Source organism: Setaria italica, chromosome IV (genome assembly GCF_000263155.2).
Source record: "Setaria italica strain Yugu1 chromosome IV, Setaria_italica_v2.0, whole genome shotgun sequence".
Taxonomy (NCBI): domain Eukaryota; kingdom Viridiplantae; phylum Streptophyta; class Magnoliopsida; order Poales; family Poaceae; genus Setaria; species Setaria italica.
Genome location: NC_028453.1, coordinates 20,532,129 through 20,549,925, shown reverse-complemented (window position 1 = coordinate 20,549,925; position 17,797 = coordinate 20,532,129).

The following is a 17,797-nucleotide window of genomic DNA, read 5'->3' as shown; positions in this document are numbered from 1 at the left end:
GATGTTACTGAAATGCTTACCCCAACGGATTCACCTTTCTACAGTATCGTACCCGGAAATGCGGCTATACCACTAGGACAAGTTGTCCTTCCGGTCACCTTAGGAACTAAGGAACATTACCGCACCGAGTACATCAGATTCGAGGTTGCCGACTTCGAGACATCTTATCATGCTATACTCGGCCGGCCAGCACTCGCCAAGTTCACGGCCATACCACATTATGTCTACCTGGTACTCAAAATGCTAGGCCCCAAGGGGGAGCTCACGCTACGAGGAGATCTCCGGAGATTCTACGAATGCGACACCGAAGCTGTGGAAATTGCTGCGACTACTCAATCTCCTAGTCCCATGCAGCAAGTCTTCACAGCCTCAAAGAAGCTCCATCCAACCGAACTAGAGATCCTGGAAAACAAGTCGGGGTCCACAAAGGTGAAACCCGCCAGTGAGCAAGACTTCAAATCAGTCGACCTCTAGACCGGTGATCCTTCCAAGACAGCCCTAATCGGAACAGGGCTAGATCCTAAATAGGAACTCGCGCTCGTCAGTTTCCTTCGGGCTAACTATGATATCTTCGCTTGGAAGCCGGTTGACATGCCAGGTGTGCCCAAGGAACTGATCGAGCATTCTCTCAACGTTGATCCCAAAGCTACTCCAAAACGGCAACGATTGCGCCGGTTCGCTCAGGTTTGACGAGAAGCAATCAAAAAAGAGTTAGCCAAGCTACTCGCGCCAGGGTTCATCAAAGAAGTCTTTCATCCTGATTGGCTCACCAATCCCGTACTTGTTCGTAAGAAAAACAATGAATGGAGAATGTGTGTTGACTACACCGACCTCAACAAACACTGCCCGAAAGATCCTTTCGGGCTACCCAGGATCGATCAAGTGGTTGACTCCACCGCTGGGTGCGCTTTGCTATGCTTTCTCGACTGCTACTCCGGCTATCACCAGATAAGCCTCAAAAAAGAAGATCAAGCCAAAATAGTGTTCATTACGCCCTTCGGAGCTTTCTGCTACAAAACAATGTCCTTCGGACTAAAAAATGCAGGAGCAACTTATCAAAGGGCTATACAGATGTGCTTCGAAAAGCAACTTCACCGCAATATCGAAGCTTATGTCGTCGACGTCATCGTCAAAACAAGAAACCGGAAGAAACTAATTGCTGACTTGGAGGAAACTTTCTCTAGTCTCCGCGCTTTCCAATGGAAACTTAATCCTACTAAGTGCGTCTTTGGAGTACCTTCCAAGAAACTACTCGGGTTCATCATTAGCCATCGCGGCATTGAGGCCAACCCAGACAAAATATCTGCCATCACAAACATGCAGGCACTAGCCAGCATTAAGGATGTCCAGAAACTCACAGGCTGCATGGCCGCTCTCAACCGGTTCATCTCGAGACTTGGAGAACGGGGACTACCCTTCTTCAAGCTTCTCAAACGCCATGACAAGTTCAAATGGACGGAAGAGGCAGATGAGGCGCTAACACAACTCAAAGACTTTTTGTCAAAGCCTCCTGTACTCACCGCTCCCTCTCCGAACGAAGACTTGCTCCTATACATCTCCGCTACTACTCATGTCATCAGCACGGCAATAGTAGTCGAACGATCTGAACCGGGCCACGCCTACAAGGTCCAACGACCTATCTACTTCGTCAGCAAAGTACTCTCGGACTTCAAAACTCGGTATTCACCGATACAAAACTCTTATACGCTATTCTGCTCACCTCCTGGAAGCTGCGCCATTTCTTCCAAGAGCACAACATCACAGTCATCTCCGATTTCCCGCTCGGCAAAATTCTCCATAACAGAGATGCCATGGGTAGAATCTCCAAATGGGCAGTTGAACTCGGAGCTCTCACTTTGAACTTCAAGCCAAGGACAGCCATCAAGTCTCAGGCTTTGGTCGACTTCATAGCTGAGTGGACTGAAAATCAAGTTCCAACACCAGTCGAATGACCAGAACATTGGGTAATGTACTTCGACGGATCCCTCAAACTTGAAGGAGCCGGTGCAGGCGTCTTACTCATCTCTCCCAAGGGAGACCAACTCAAGTACGTGCTTCAGATATTCTGGGAAGCATCTAATAATGAAGCCGAGTACGAAGCACTCCTACACGGCCTTCTCCTTGCAATCTCCCTTGGCAGCAAACGCCTACTGGTGTACGACGACTCTCTAGTCAGTATAAACCAGGTGAATGATGAGTGGGACCGGAACAAGGATAACATGGACGCTTATTGCAAAGAAGTCCGTAAACTGGAAAACAAATTCTCAGGCTTGGAGTTTCATCACATCGTCCGCGACAACAACGTTGCCGCCGATGTTTTATCCAAAATGGGCTCAACTCGCGCAGAGGTTCCAGCAGGAATTTTCGTACATGAACTGCGCAAGCCGTCTATACCTGAACAAGTCACACCACCAATAGTCTTGGCTACTAACGTCTCTCGAGAAATCATGATGATAGAAGTCGATTGGAGGACACCCTTCATCGACTACATCAAAGATCACCAGTTACCATCCGATAAGAATAAAGCTGAGCAAATCTCCCGGTGAGTAAAGAATTACGTTCTAGTCGGAGAAAAGCTCTACAGGAAAGGTGCATCATCTGGAGTACTCATGAAGTGCGTCACCAGAGAAGATGGCCAAGAAATCCTAGAAGAGATTCACAGAGGAATCTGCGGCAACCACGCCTCTTCGAGAACACTAGTTGGCAAGGCTTTCAGAGCAGGTTTCTACTGGCCGATGGCTCTGGCCGACGCCAAACAACTAGTTCAGAAATGCAAAGGTTGTCAATTCTTCACAAAACAGCAACATGTACCGACCTACAAGCTAGTCACAATACCTCCAACATGGCCATTTGCCTGCTGGGGGCTCGACATGATTGGTCCGTTACCAACTGCACCAGGAGGATTCAACAGAGTACTCGTGGCAATCGACAAATTCACCAAATGGATCGAGGTCAAACCAGTCACTTGCCCCAAGGCAGACCGGGTCCTCGACTTCTTGGACGAAATCGTACACCGCTACGGTTTTCCCAACAGGATTATCACAGACCTAGGATCAAACTTCAATAATCACGACTTTTGGGAATATTGCGAGAACAGTGGCATCAACGTCCGCTATGTCTCGGTTGCTCACCCGCGAGCCAACGGACAAGTCGAGCGTGCTAATGGCATGATTCTTGACGCTCTGAAGAAATGACTACATGACATTGGCAACACCAAAGGTGGCAGATGGCTCAAAGAGTTACCCAATGCCTTATGGGGCCTACGCACCCAACCGTGCAAGACTACGGGGCTATCACCCTACTTTCTGGTATATGGCTCGGAAGCCATACTACCCGCTGACATCATGTGGCAATCACCATCGGTTGAACAAATACGACGAAGAACTTGCAACAGAAACATGGCGAACAGATATAGACAATCTAGAAGAAACAAGATGCGCAGCACTAGTGCAATCTGCCAGATACCTTGACGGTTTACGGCGTTACCACGACCGCAACGTCAAGGAAAGATCTTTCAACTCGAGCGATTTGGTCCTTAAGCGTATCCAAGATATTTCAGGATTGCAAAAACTCAATTCATCGTGGGAAGGTCCTTACATCGTATCAAAGGTTACGGGACTCGGATCTTACAGACTCCAAGAGCTCTCAGGTGAACAAGTGCCAAACTCCTGGAATATAGAACACCTTTGTCGCTATTACCCATAGCAGCACCCGAGTAATCACTTCAAGGCAATAACTCATGACAACTACTCGAGCCAACTGCCTGACTACCGACTTCAAGATATCTCAGCTTCGACAAGAGTTTTTCAGCTCAACAAGGATCATTGCCCTGGTACAACATCTCCGTATCAATATCTTTACTAAAACAAGAGTACATCAGGTTACATACGAGTACAAGTACTTGGAATACACGAAGACTACAAGCAACTGCCTACTGGCGGGCTGCATTTAAGCCTCAAGCTTTTACTATATCACAAGGCCACTCAGGTCTGCCGACCACAAGACGAAGGGCCCACACGCAAGGAAGCTACACAAAACGCAGCCAGGCCTAGGTACCCTACCCAAGGCAATGCCAGGAACTCTAGCATCACCACTGCCTTGACAGCGGCAACGCCAAATCCGGCACAACGTGCCTAGAGGGAACCAAGGCTGCTCTTTTGCTAGCCTTGCGAAACCCATCTACTCTATGGCCGCACCTCCACCTCTCTCAGAGCGGGATAAAGACCGTGGCACTCATCACCCATCACTCGTAAGTTCCAGCGCGTACCCCACTGGATCACGAGCTGCAAGATGAGGCGTGCAACGAAGCCTCCTACGAGGATTCTTCTAGCATCGCGGCTATCCCTACGAGCGCAGGAGTCTGTGGAGGGAAGGTGGCCTCAATCTACGAGGAATCTTCTAGCACCGGTGCACTCTTTGATGGCTCTCTACACTCAAACAGAAGCAACCGAAGGCAATCCATCGCTACTCAGCAACTTGAGTTGGTTCGCTCACCAGATGGCCCTATTTATAGCCGAAAGCCACAACTACCACCTGCCCAAGAGTTACTATGCACCCGTGATCAATAAGTCTGACGACTCCTGACTCTGCCCACATGACATCACTTATGCCACAAAGGACAAAGGAGTACAGTACACCTGTGTCCCTCAAATGATGAGTACTCGACTGCATTACGACTACTCAACACTCGGGACTACTACAAGCCAAGCATGGCCTACATCTCCGGGGCTTGGACTACTCCGACCCTAGGACCCAGGGTCGGGCGAGGCGGAGTTTTCACCCTCGAAGGGGTCGGGCTCAGCCGACCCCAAGACTTAAGGTCGGGCAAGACGAAGCTTCCCCCCTAGAGGGTCAGGCCCAGCCAACTTCAGCACTTTGGGTTGGACAAAATGGAGTAAAACTACTCTTCGCAAGACAACAAACTTCAAACAAATCCAAAGGCTTGATATTCAAAAGTATCAAAGTATTCGACGCAATTACAAAAGTACATACAAAAGCTCAAAGCTCTTCTAAGGAGACAAATTTCAACATCGTGGATGCAATAGGCTCCGCCTCCTCGAGGTACTGTGCATACGCTTCCTCTGTGTAGTTGCAAGCCATGCCATCACCAGCTACCGCCAAGTCTGCCATCGGGTAGTAGGACTTCACAATTGCAAGAACCTGTTTGCAAACAGTCTTGCAAAGTCCCGCCACTTTACTCGGGGCAGCTCTTAGTCGCTCGACTAGCGATTGCGCCCCTGCGCCTTCCTCCACGGGGGCTATGGCATTCACCAAGTCTTCGGCCGCTCCAGACAACTCTTGGAGTTCGCCCCAAAGTCTTCCCAGAGTCTGGGCATAGTCTCTGCATGCCACCATGGCCATGGCAAGCATCACGCCATTTTGCATCTTTCGGTCCCGCTGATGCTCGCAAGCAGCCTGTGCTTCCGTCAGCGCAGCCCGAAGATGTTCGGCTTCATCTGCCACTCGGTCATGAGCATTTCTCCAGTCGATGACTTGGCTCCTCGCAGCCGCTTCCTGTTTCTTGAGCTCTACAAAACAAAGAACACAGGCTACAACCATCTACAGTTGGACACGCCCAGAGTAGTTGAAATACTTACCTTAATACTTCTTGTTCAAGGACTTGTAGCGGCTCTCCAGTTTTTTCTGCAGAACCGCGTGATCCGCGCGTTCCACGGCAAAGGACTTCGCCCCGACTTCATGAACCCGCAGAGCTTCTGTCAGTCGGGCACATTCCTGCTCCAGCTGATGGCTTCTTTCCTGAAAAAACTCCAAGTATGGTGTGGTGAGTTTCAAGCCTCACAACTACTCGAGACATGCAACAAACTCAACAAGGAAATCTACCTGGAAGCCCCGAAAAACATCGATGGCTCTCTGGAACTCCAAGTCAGAAGGCAGACTAAGTACTGGCCTTTGGGTACTCTCCACAAGATGAGGAATCGTACCCAGAGTAGCACCTGCAACATTTATCATATCAGCTACCGGCTACGACTACAATAAAAAGACTACAGAAACATACTTGGTGCAGTTGCTTGTTTGGTTTTTTTAGCATCCACTACGGCCAGCGATCCGCTAGTAGATGACGATAATGCAGCGCCTCCTGAGCCCGATGCAGCGGCAGGAACCTCCACCGAGTGAATTACGTCTTGAAGCATCGACATAGTAGCTCCAAGACGACCGGCGTCAACCTCGGGTACCTCTTCAACAATCAAGTCCTCCAAAGGAATAGACATTGTAGTCGAGGGATCCAGCACCACCCCTGTCTCTACAGGGATAGTCTCCTCTGCATCTCTGCACCAAAAAGTGTCATTACATGATTTTAAGACAACCCAACGACATTCAAACAGACAAGAAAGCTCACCGGGTTGAACGTGGCGGTAGTTGCACACGCTTCTTCTCGGCGACAGGCTGCCGAGTACTAGGAGCCGCAGGAATAGCCACCGGCGCTGTCTTCTTGCCAAGGCCTACAAAACTGGAGTCAAGACTACAGTACTACTCAATCGGATACAATTGGAAGGGACAATGCTTACCGCTAGCGATCACATTGGACAGCAAAGTACCAGTAGCAAGTACTGGTGACACCTCCTTTGCAACGCCGCTACTCCAACAGGCAGCCCCAAGACCGCTTGGTCAGCAATGGGCGGCATGGCAGCCAATGGAGTAGGCGCGGGTAGCTCGGGGGCTACTCCAGTTTCTGTTGATGGCGCCTCCGGCACCATGTCAACAGACACGCTACCGACTTCTAGGTCGGTCACGGCCATTTCTTCAGAAACAGCTTCATCTTCACCAAGCGCCGTATCTACAGCCTTTACAAACAAAAACAAGATTCGCCACATCAATAACAAGTTCAAATCCATCAGTAACAGACAAGTTCACAACTACGTACCTTGGTACCCCGACACTTCTCAGGGGTTGAAGCAGACTTAGCTGCAGACATCTTGCGGACTACTCTGCGTCTCTTAACAGGAGGAGAAGGCTCGTCCTCCGACTCCTCGACAGCAGCTTCCGACTCTTCTTCCGACTGCGCCAAGTAGCCGGTAAGAACTCGAGACTACAAACAACAAGTCGGTATCAGCAACAAGAATCACAAGTCAAAAGAGAACAAGTCAGGAGCAAAACACTTACCACTTCTGGCTCATACCAGGCGTCATACTGACGAAGGGCTGCAGGAATTACTGGTACTCCCTGATAGTTCCTAAAAAACTTAGCCAGCAGCGCCTCTACGTCATCATTGGATATGTCCTCATCGGACATACGCGATGGATCCTTCAGACCTACGTACTCACTTCCTAAGTGAGCACGTTGTTGAAGCGGCTGGACCCTTCTCTTCAGGAAGCTGGCCGCCACGTTGATCCCAGTCAAACCGAGTGCCTTCAACTCGGTGATCTGCTGCATCAGGTGATCAAGCTCAGGGGTGTCCTCGGGCTCGCTCACCCAGTTCTCCGCATGCTTGGGCGCGTGACCAGTCACCACAGGCAAGCGGGGTTCATGGTTCCCAATGTAGAACCACCTTTTCTTCCACTCCCCGTGGGAGTCGGTCAGGTTATACTCAATATACGCGCCCGAGTTCCTGAGTTGGAACCCGGTGCCTCCAAAGATTTCCGTCCGTTGGGCACTCGGTTGAGGCTTACAACGGAACAGTTTCCTAAACAACTCGAGGCTTGGAGGAACTCCCAAGTAAACTTCACAAAGGTGTACAAAAATAGACATGTGCAGTACACCATTGGGATTCAAGTGGACGAGCTGAAGCTTGTAGTACTCGAGAATACCTCTGAAGAAGTCGGAGGTGGGCACCGCCAACCCCCTTTCCACAAAATGCGCGAGCATCACCGTCTCGCCTGGATGCTCCTCGAACTGCCACGCATTGGGAAACGCGGGGTGCCACTCAAGAATCTCCTTCGGCTGAAGGAGCTTTGCCTCGACTAGCACCTGGACCGCTTCCTCCTTCATCACCGAGTGTTGCCAGGTTGCCCCAGGCGGCGGCAGCGTAGTCTGGTTTGTCGGCCCCACCTTCGGCACCGGCAGCACCAGCTCCTTCCCTTTCTTGGATTTCACCTTGCCCCTCGCCGGAGCCTTGCCCTGGATCTTCTCGGGTTTCTTGCCCATCTTCTTTGTGCGCATTCGACGGAGTCAACCTCAAGGAAGAAGGAGCTCACACTCGGATCTTTCTCAAAAGGGGGCAATAGCGGCGGCGGCGGCACTGGCAGCGGCGAAACACAGAGTGGAGGCGCAGAGGAGAAAGGAAAAGAAATCTGATTGCCATACGGCGTAACAGCAACCGAAAGGGGGCCTTCCAGTTTTATCTCCGCCAGCCCCGGTTTCCACACGTCAGTTGCGCAACGAACAGATTAATTGCGTATTAATCGCCTTAAACATCCAACGGCTACTCTATTCAACGGACTGCTGACCACTTCAACGACAAAGATTGCCTAAGTGCTCGAGGGCTGCGGGTACCGTACTCGTTGATCAGTTTTTTCTTTTCCCAAAGATCTCCAAGGGTAAAATGGACAAAGATGGTTGGACCCTAAGCCTGACTCTTCGAATCAACCTAAGGCTCGGGGGCTACTTCATATGGAGTGCGATTGACATCGCACTACCATATAAAATTACTCGAGATGGAAACAACTCGAAGGAGCAAAAAGAGTACCTTCCAGCCACGCGACAGTACTCGAGCACTTCAGTCTGCAACCTCTACGGCTAAGCTACTCGGATAGTGCCTGCAGTGCCCAAGACTGTGGCGCTCGACTACAAAGTACTCGGGGGCTTGTCGGGCATACACCCTAGGTCCATGAGTCGGCCTTGGATGGCCCACCAAGGGACGTACTCGGACAAGATTAGAACAAGGATGGGCGTATCCTACTCGGGTTAGTCTTGTATGTTTATGGAAAACTACTCGGGCCATTACCGAGTAGAACTCTGTAATAGTACCCGACTAGGACTCAGACTTGTAACCCTGCCCTACCGTGTATATAAGGCCAGGCAGGGACCCCCCTCAAATAGACCCAAACAGATAGACATCATATCATCATACATCAATACAAACCAACACACAGGACGTAGGGTATTACGCGATCTAGCAGCCCGAACCTGTCTAAATCGTGTTCCTTGCGTCACCATTGATTCCTTGATTCTCGACGACCCTTACCGCATAAAAGACCACCTAGGGTACCCCCTAGGCGGGTTGCCAGTCTAAAACACCGACATTTACCACGACCGAGCCCCACATATAAGGTAAGTTTCAGGTGAGTGTGGTAGTTGGTCGCATAAAAGCCTGCACTGCAGCCAAAAAATAGTTTACCCATTGTTGCACTCCCCTGATAAGGAAAAAGAAGAATAGAGGGAAGGCGGCCACGACGGAGCACTTCGGTGGAGATCTGCGCCTCCCTGCGGTGGCTCAGTCCTATGACAGCACAAATCTGGTGGTTCCTACTGCGGCACATCAATATGGTCAGTAATTTTGAGTTGAATTCGCCAAAATTTAATTCCCATTAAGGTCTTTCAATCTGGTTAGTAATTTTGAGTTGAATTCACCAAAATTTCCCATATGGATAGATGTTGGATACACGGTTGTTAACTATTTACCCCTGAGCATGAGAAATGGGTCAATGATTTTATGGAATTTGTTAAGAGTAGATACTCTAACGATGAACAAATACTATGCCTGTGTCATGGATGTCTGAATAAGTCTAGATGTACTGTAGAAGTGGTGGACATGCACTTATTTAGAATTGGGATAGCAAGCACCTACACTAGGTGGATCCATCATGGAGAAACATTTGAGGATAGGGTTCAGAAAAATGCAAATCTGTAGGATATTGGGTTCAGGAAAATGCAATTCTGCAGGATGATGGGGTTGAGGAAATTGCAATTCTGCCGGATGAGGGGGTTGAGGATAATGGAGTTCTACAAGAAGATGGTGATCAAGAAATGGTTTAGGAAAATGAACACATATCGGGTATGGAGGAGGATGAAGGCACTAAAGATGGACTTCCTAAAATGATAGCCGACATGTGCCATGCTAAAGTGCTTGAACAGAAAATGTTAGAATGTATAGAGGATCATTTAAAAAGTAACGTGTCATCGGGATCTATATACACAATTTACGTTTGTTGTGAAGTTACTTCATATCAAGTCTTTCTATTGGATCAGTAATGTCACATTCAATGCGATTCTGATGGTGTCTTTGCTTTCCAAGGAGCATGTGTTCTGACATCTTACGATGATGCAATGAAGTACATACGTGCGATCGGACTTGGCTATGAATCTATTCATGTTTGCAAGAATAATTGTGTATTGTTTTGCAAGACTCTAGCGAAACATGATGTGTGCCTAGTGTGTTGTGAAGCGGATTCAAGATAGAAAGATGCAGACAACAAGAAGCGCGTTCCTCAAAAGGTATTGAGGCATTTACCACTGGTTTCAAGGCTGAAGAGGATGTTTCTTTCATAAAAAACTGCAAAGGATGTACAATGGCACAAGTTGAAGCGAAAACTGGTGGACAATGAGCTTAGCCATCCAGCAGATGCTGAGGCATGGAAAGACTTCGATAAAAATTGGATGGATTTTGCAAAAGATGCTAGGAACATTAGACTTGGCCTTGCAACTGACGGTTTCAATCCATTTGGCAACATGACCAACTCATATAGTATGTGGATAATATTTGTTGTGCCATATAACATGCCACCATGGGTATGCATGGAAGAATCAAACTTCATGATGGCATTATTTATCCCTAGGCCGAGTTCTCCATCAAAGGATTTTGATGTCTTCTTGCAACCTCTCGTAGATGAGCTGTTGGACCTTTGAAAGGGTGTCGATGCATACAATGCTTGTAGTCATCAATCCTTTAAACTGCATGTTGCGGTTATTTGGTGCATACATGATTATCCAGCACTGAGCACATTGGCGGGGCGAGTCGTGAAAGGTTCTTATGCCTGTGTGCATTGTGACAAGGATCCTTGCTCAAGGAGATTGAAGAACAAGATATGTTATATTGGCCATCATTGTTTCCTTCCAACCGACCATCCATGGAGAAGAAAGAAAGTAGAGTTTGATGGTAATACTAAAAACCAACAGAGGCTAGAGTAATTTACTATTGAGGAGCCTAAGCACCAACTGAAGAAGGTTAAAGACGTTAAACCAGGAAAGCCTCCTCAAGGTCAGAAAAGGAAACGGGAACCCGGACTGTGTTGGAGCCGAAGGGTTTGTTTGTTTGACTTGTCGTATTAGAAAACTCTGAAGCTACCACATAATCTTGATGTCATGCACATTGAGAAAAACATATGCGAAGACCTTATTGGAACATTGCTTAAAATTGGTTGAAAGACAAAGGATACGATCAATGCTAGGGTTGATTTGGAAGAGATGGGCAATAGACCACATCAAAACATGCTGAATACTACGAAAGGAGAGTCATGCAAAATGCCAGAATCTCCATATACAATGGGTAAAAAGAAACAGAAGGTGTTCTGTGATTTATATCTCAGGTGAAGTTCCCAGATGGATATGCTTCTAACTTATCAAGATGTATTGCCACTGATGGATGCAAACTCCAAAGACTGAAAACTCATTATTGTCATATCCTACTCCAAAGGATTTTGTCTGCTTCCCTTTGAGGTTTACTGGATAAAGAGATATACTCAGCTGTTTCGGAATTAGGAAACTTCTTTTAGCAACTATGTTCCAACTCTGAAGTTGGATGTTTTGAAGAGAATAAATATAGATATCCCAATAATTTTGTGCAAGCTTAAGAAAATTTTCCCTCCTACCTTCTTTGATGTTATGGTGCACTTGGCTGTCCAATTGCTTGAGGAAGCAATCCTAAGAGGTCCTATACAATATGGATGGATGTATCCCGTCGAAAGAAGGCTATGCACATTAAAGCATTTCATGAGGAAACATGGGTAGGCCTGAAGGATCCATTGCAGAAGTATATATTGCTAATGAGTTGTTGACATTTTGCTCAAGGTTCTTTATGGATGATGATGTTGACACACGATTCAATCAAGAGGACAGGAATAGAGAGAATGCTAATTTTTTACAAAACTATATATAAAACTATGGTTTTGTTGTACAGATTGAAAAGATGCCTGAAGGATTGGTCTCTGAGGATCAGGGCCAGCTCTATGGTTTGTAGGGCCCTTGAGCAAACTGAATATAATAGGCCTTTTAGCCTAAATAACCTTTTATTTGTAATGTAAAAAATAAGATCCTATACTAGCAGTAATATGTATTCATTTTTTAGAAAATGGAAAAAATGTTGGCATTACAAATTAAAAGAGAGGCAAAATTTGACTAGAGGATTATCTCTAATAAAAACCATACTCCATGGTGTACTCTATTGATAGCAATGTTTCAGTGCTTCAAAAAACCACTAACAAATCAAGTAACAGTACACAGATCAAGTGATTTACTCATTGATGGGACTATCAGAGCAGGCTATGAAGGACAGCGATTGCGAGATTGGTGACGGCGGTAGACGGACAAGCGGAATGCATTAGCTAATCCCTAATCACGATTAGGTGAAAACCTTCCTCCTACGCGCGGCGCTGAACGCATGTGTGGGCTGCCCAGGCGGCCAGGCCTGCTGGGCTTTGAGCACAAACGCAACACATACTGACATACATACCTTAAATATATAGGGTCTGGGCCCCCAACGACATGGCCCCAGCTATCGCCCCTCCCACCGAGGTCCAAAACCATGCCTGCCGAGGACCTATATACATTATTAGTTTTATCAGGCAAGCGAGGAAGAAAATATTCAACATGTCTTGTTGGCGGTGTCCGGTACCATACACATGACCGAGAGGAAAATAGGAAGACACAGAACAATGGGATTATGGCTGCAGGCTTTCATAACAGTGAGCCATTTGAGATTTATGTTAGTCTAAAAGAAATTATTGAGCTACAGTATCACTCATCAGGGCATGACATAAACTGAACTGCTGTATTGTTCGACTCGCCCGAGTGCTGTCCGCCTCACCCGAGTGTTGTCCGCCTCGCTCGAGGGCTCGGTTGTGTCTTTTCTTTTGGACCGAGGGTGTGTTAAATCTAAGAATCCCGGTGCAGTTATTCCTTAAGTCTAAGGGTTAGATCGTAAGTTTTTCCTGATCCGACTCTTTTAACTCGTTTGGAGTCAGCAGAAGCTTGGAGATTTCATCTTAAATCGAAGAAAAATCGGAAAAATGTGAAATCACTTGGGTTGGAATCCTCGTTCTGAGTTGAATCCAATAAAGTGGGTTTTGCACCTTTTCCTGTAGTTTTGCTACAATTTTGGGTTTGAATCCTTGCAACTGTTGTTGAAATCACCGTCTAAGTGTCTGACCCCTTGCATTGCATTTCGTGTAGAGCTGAACCTTGCCGATGGCACGTACGAGCTTCACCCGGCGCCGGAAGATGACACCGTAGCAGAGCCGCCACCTGCAGGAGTTGAGCCCGTGCCCGCCGAGGACCAGTTCGCCACCGCCCCGCTTGAAGGCAAGCCCCGGAGCATAACCCAGTTTTTCTAAACTTACGCATGCCTTCTGTTGTATGTGTGTGCATTTACGTTCAAGAGTTGTTTGAAACTGTAGATGCATGACTTAGTTTCCTTTGATCTGAACACTAGTATGATAGGCCGAGTAGCTACTTTGCTTAAATAGGACTCAGTAAAAGTCGAGTGATTTCCTATCACTCGCGAGTTATAGGAGTTGCTTGCTCTCCTTTTTGTTACAACTATAAGGACGACGGACGGGGCAGGGCTCTGTGAACTATTTTGGTGGTCGGTGGATTGCCCCGTCTGTCTACATGAAAATGGACTAAGGTCGAAAGGTGATGGTGTTCGTGATCAAGTATTTGAAAGTACTAATCTCATACCTAGTATGGGATAGGGAAGCCTAGTACCTGATTGAACTAGGGCGTGGCTTATACCCCTGCTGTCCTTGGAACAAGGTTCCCATGGTGCATCATGTGGGTGCAAGTGCGGCCACAGTGCAGCAATAGGCTAGGACTGTGGAGCATTGCATGCCAAGGGAGTTTTGGACCTGACACGTGCTTGGGAATTGATGGGGACGGCTGACAAGTGAAGCGACCCTTCGTGGTACGTGGATATTGTGAGATTAGGTTCACCATGCATGGTTAAGAAATTCGAATCGATTCGTCTGCCTCTCACAGTTTGGGACTGCTTGATCGTTATGCTATACTGAGTAAGAATGGAAGATGATCCTGATCTAAATTTGTTACTTGTTTAATTGCTTGGAAACCATTGCTTGTTTAGTATAGCTGCTCACTTAGATTGGTAAATGAACATAGAACTTGTGGCTAAAACATTGAAAGTAAGGACCTACACTAGTCGCTTTTGGCAAAACAAACCCCTCAGCCAAAAAGCCTTGCATGTCTAAAAGTTGGTGGATTAGAACCACCCGTCGGTTAAGTCTTGTTGAGCATAGTTGCTCAGCCTTGCTTGTGGCACATCTTTCAGGTGATGTTGAAGCCCCTGAGTTTGCTGCTGGTGGCACTTGGCCTCCCCAACTTCCTCCTGGGTGGACGGTCGAGTGGGATCCCTCCTTGGACGGCGAGGACAGGGATCATTGATGTCATGATCAACCTCTTCATGACGTCCGACTTCGGCACTAGCTTTGTTTGTTCTTTTCCACTGCTTGAGAACTCTGAAAACTTTGTTTGAATTTCGAGACTGGTGTTGTAACAAATTAATGTACTTGTTTAATTTGGATGATCTATTGTATTCTCTGGAACCACTCACCTTCGTGTGAGCTCTGCTTTCTCGGTCTTGTGTAGTGGTTTGTCGGAGGAAATCCGACGGACTGCCGAGTTAACTTGATTAAAGCATATGATTGCGTGTCAGGTGACATAATTGTGCTTTAGCTAAGTTAATTTGGGCAGTTCCACCATAGCTGGTACCAGGGCAGATTAGCAGGACAGAGAAGACAATAGATTTTAAACACCTTTTTATAAATAAAACTTGCAAGAAATGTATTTGAAAAATCTCGTACGATTGTTAAGGATGAACCTAGTGCGAGAGGCCCTAGGATTTTGTAGTAACTGATAATATATTGTAAGAAAAATCGATGGTCAAATTACACTTCTGGAACACTGACCCCAAATCTCTCGAGTTAATCTTAACCTGAGTCCCTGATCCCTATCTCAGCCTTCCCGAGTTTAAGTACTCAACCTACAGTCTGGTCCCGACCCCTGAGAACCGACCCCTCCTTGCCGTTTCCCCAGTTCCGACCCTGCTGACCCCAACCCACCCCGCCGGATCTTCTAAGTCTTCCCACAACACCTCCTCCTTTCAATCTGAGCAGTGGACCAACCGAGACTGACCGGTGGACCCGCAATCTTTTTCCCAGATCTCCTGGTGCAGACGCACTCGAGTGGCATGCTCGCTTCAGCGCTTTTCCGCCGCGTGGCTCAATTCCTCCGACACCCGCCGCTCCACCCCGTCGCCGGCCGCGACCAGGTGGATTTCCGCGCCCCCTTTCCCCAATTGCAGCGGAAGCCCTCTGCAACTTTTTCTGCAGCGCCTCGTCGCTCGCACCCATCATCACATCGCCAGATCCCGGTCGCAGAGCCCGATGCCGCCCGTCTTTTCTGTCACCTCACCACAGTCGCGCCGCCCCGGTCTTCGCTACACGACGATTCCTCCTCCGCCAACCCCGACCCTGGCCGTGACAGCTCCTTTCCGCCTTGCCAGATCTGCACCCTGACAGAGTGTTGCTTCGCGCTCGCCCGCGCAGCAGCAGCCCGCCTGACCTCTCACCTGAGTAACCTCGCTTCTAGCGCCGTTCCCTCTATCACATCCATCATATCCACCGCACGACGATGCCCACCTCCGCCAAATCTCAACCACCGGCAAGTCCGCGCCTGCGCCGCCCTGTCTCCAGTGCCCAATAGCTAAAGGCGTCATCCCTGAAGTCCTACTCCACTACCCTCGTCGCTCAATCGCCGCCCGGGCAGAGCACTCCATCGCTTCTTCGCCAGCCTTCGCGTCGCTCCCCCTTCTCACTCCCGCGCCGCTATAAAAGGGAATGCAGAAGTCCCGCCGGAGTTCCCTTGCCCTAGCTGCCATCTCTCTTGCTCCCTGTTCGAGCTCACAGCACCACCACCTAAGTCTGAGGAACTTTCCTCTCTGCTCAAGCACCATCTTTTCTCCAATCCACCAGCCACTGCTTTCAGTGCTGCCCAAGAGCTTGCTTGTGATCCACAAGAAGCACCGCCACCGCCAGACATTCTCGCCGCCGTCCTAAGCCCTTAGTTCTTCCGCCCAAGCCTCCTCTGTAAGATGAAGGTAGGCTCCCGACCCTTGTTCGCTTCGCCCGACCCCTCTTATCTGCCGACCCCTGTTCGCTTCGCCCGACCCCTCTTATCCGCCCGACCCCGGTTCCGTCTCGCCCGACCCCTCTTATCCGCCTGACCCCGGTTCCGTCTCGCCCGACCCTATCTGTTCCGCCGACCCTTCTCCGCCTCGCCCGAGGGCTCGGCTGTATCTTTTTCTTTGAACCGAGGGTGTATGTGTAAAACTTGAGGACCTTTCAGCGTTGAGTCTGAGGACCCCTAGTACATCAAACCCTCTAGATTAAGGGTCAGATCTTAAGTTCCTTCCCTCCGACCCTTACCTCTTGATCTTCATCAACTCCATTGAACCTCCCCACCCTCCTGTAACTTGTCGCAAGTTTCTGGGCTCAGACTTGCAAGTGTTGCTGTTGAAATAACCGTCTATGCTAACTAATGCATTGCATTCGTGTAGAGCTGCGTGTCGCCGACGGCTACTACGAGCTGCACCTGGCGCCAGAAGATGACGGTGTAGCTGAGCTCCTGCCCCCAGAAGCCGAAGCTGCCCCAGAAGTCGAGCAGTTCCCTTCCTCCTTGCTCGAAGGCAAGCCCCGGATGCATGAATCCCCTGTGTTTTACCAAACTTGCGCATGCCTTCTTTAACATGCTTGTGCATTTACGTATAGGAGTTGTGTGGAACCCTAGATGCATAACTTAGCTCCCCTGATCTGAACACTAGCTGTTGGACCGAGTAGATGCTTTGCTTAAGTAGGAAACGGTAAAAGCCGAGTGATTCCCTGTCACTCGCGAGTTTTAGGAGTTGGTTGTTCCTCTTCTGTTACAACTATAAGGATGATGGACGGGGCAGGGTTTTGGGTAACTCTTTGGTGGTCGGATGATCGCCCCGTCTGTCTATGAAACTTGCTAATGCCCGACAGTGGTGGTGTTCGTGATCAAGTGTTTGAAGGTACTAATCTCATACCTAGTATGGGATAGGGAAGCCTAGTACCTGATTGAACTAGGGCGTGGCTTATACCCCTGCTGTCCCTGGAACGAGGTTCCCATGGTGCATCATGTGGGTGCAAGTGCGGTCACAGTACGGCAGAGGCCGGGACTGTGGAGCATTGCATGCCAAGGGAAGTTTGGACCTGACACGCGCCTAGGAATTGATGGGGACGGCCGACACAGGAAGCGGCCCTTGTGGTGCGCGGATGTCGTGAGATTAGGTTCGCCATGCATGGTTAAGAAACTCGAATCGATTCGTCTGCCTCTCACAGTTTGAGACTGCTTGATCGCTATATCACCCTTAGTAAATAAGGAATCTGATGATGACATGATTTTGCTGATGTTGTATATACCTTTTGGTTGGTTCTATGATTGCTTAGAATAGGTTGCAAACTTAGACTGGATAATGAACTTAGAACTGGAGCTAAAACTTGAAAGTAGGGATACATCTAGCGCTTTTGGCAAACAAACCCCTCAGCCAAAAAGCCTTGCATGTCTAGAAGAGGTAGTTTAGCGCGCTCCCTGT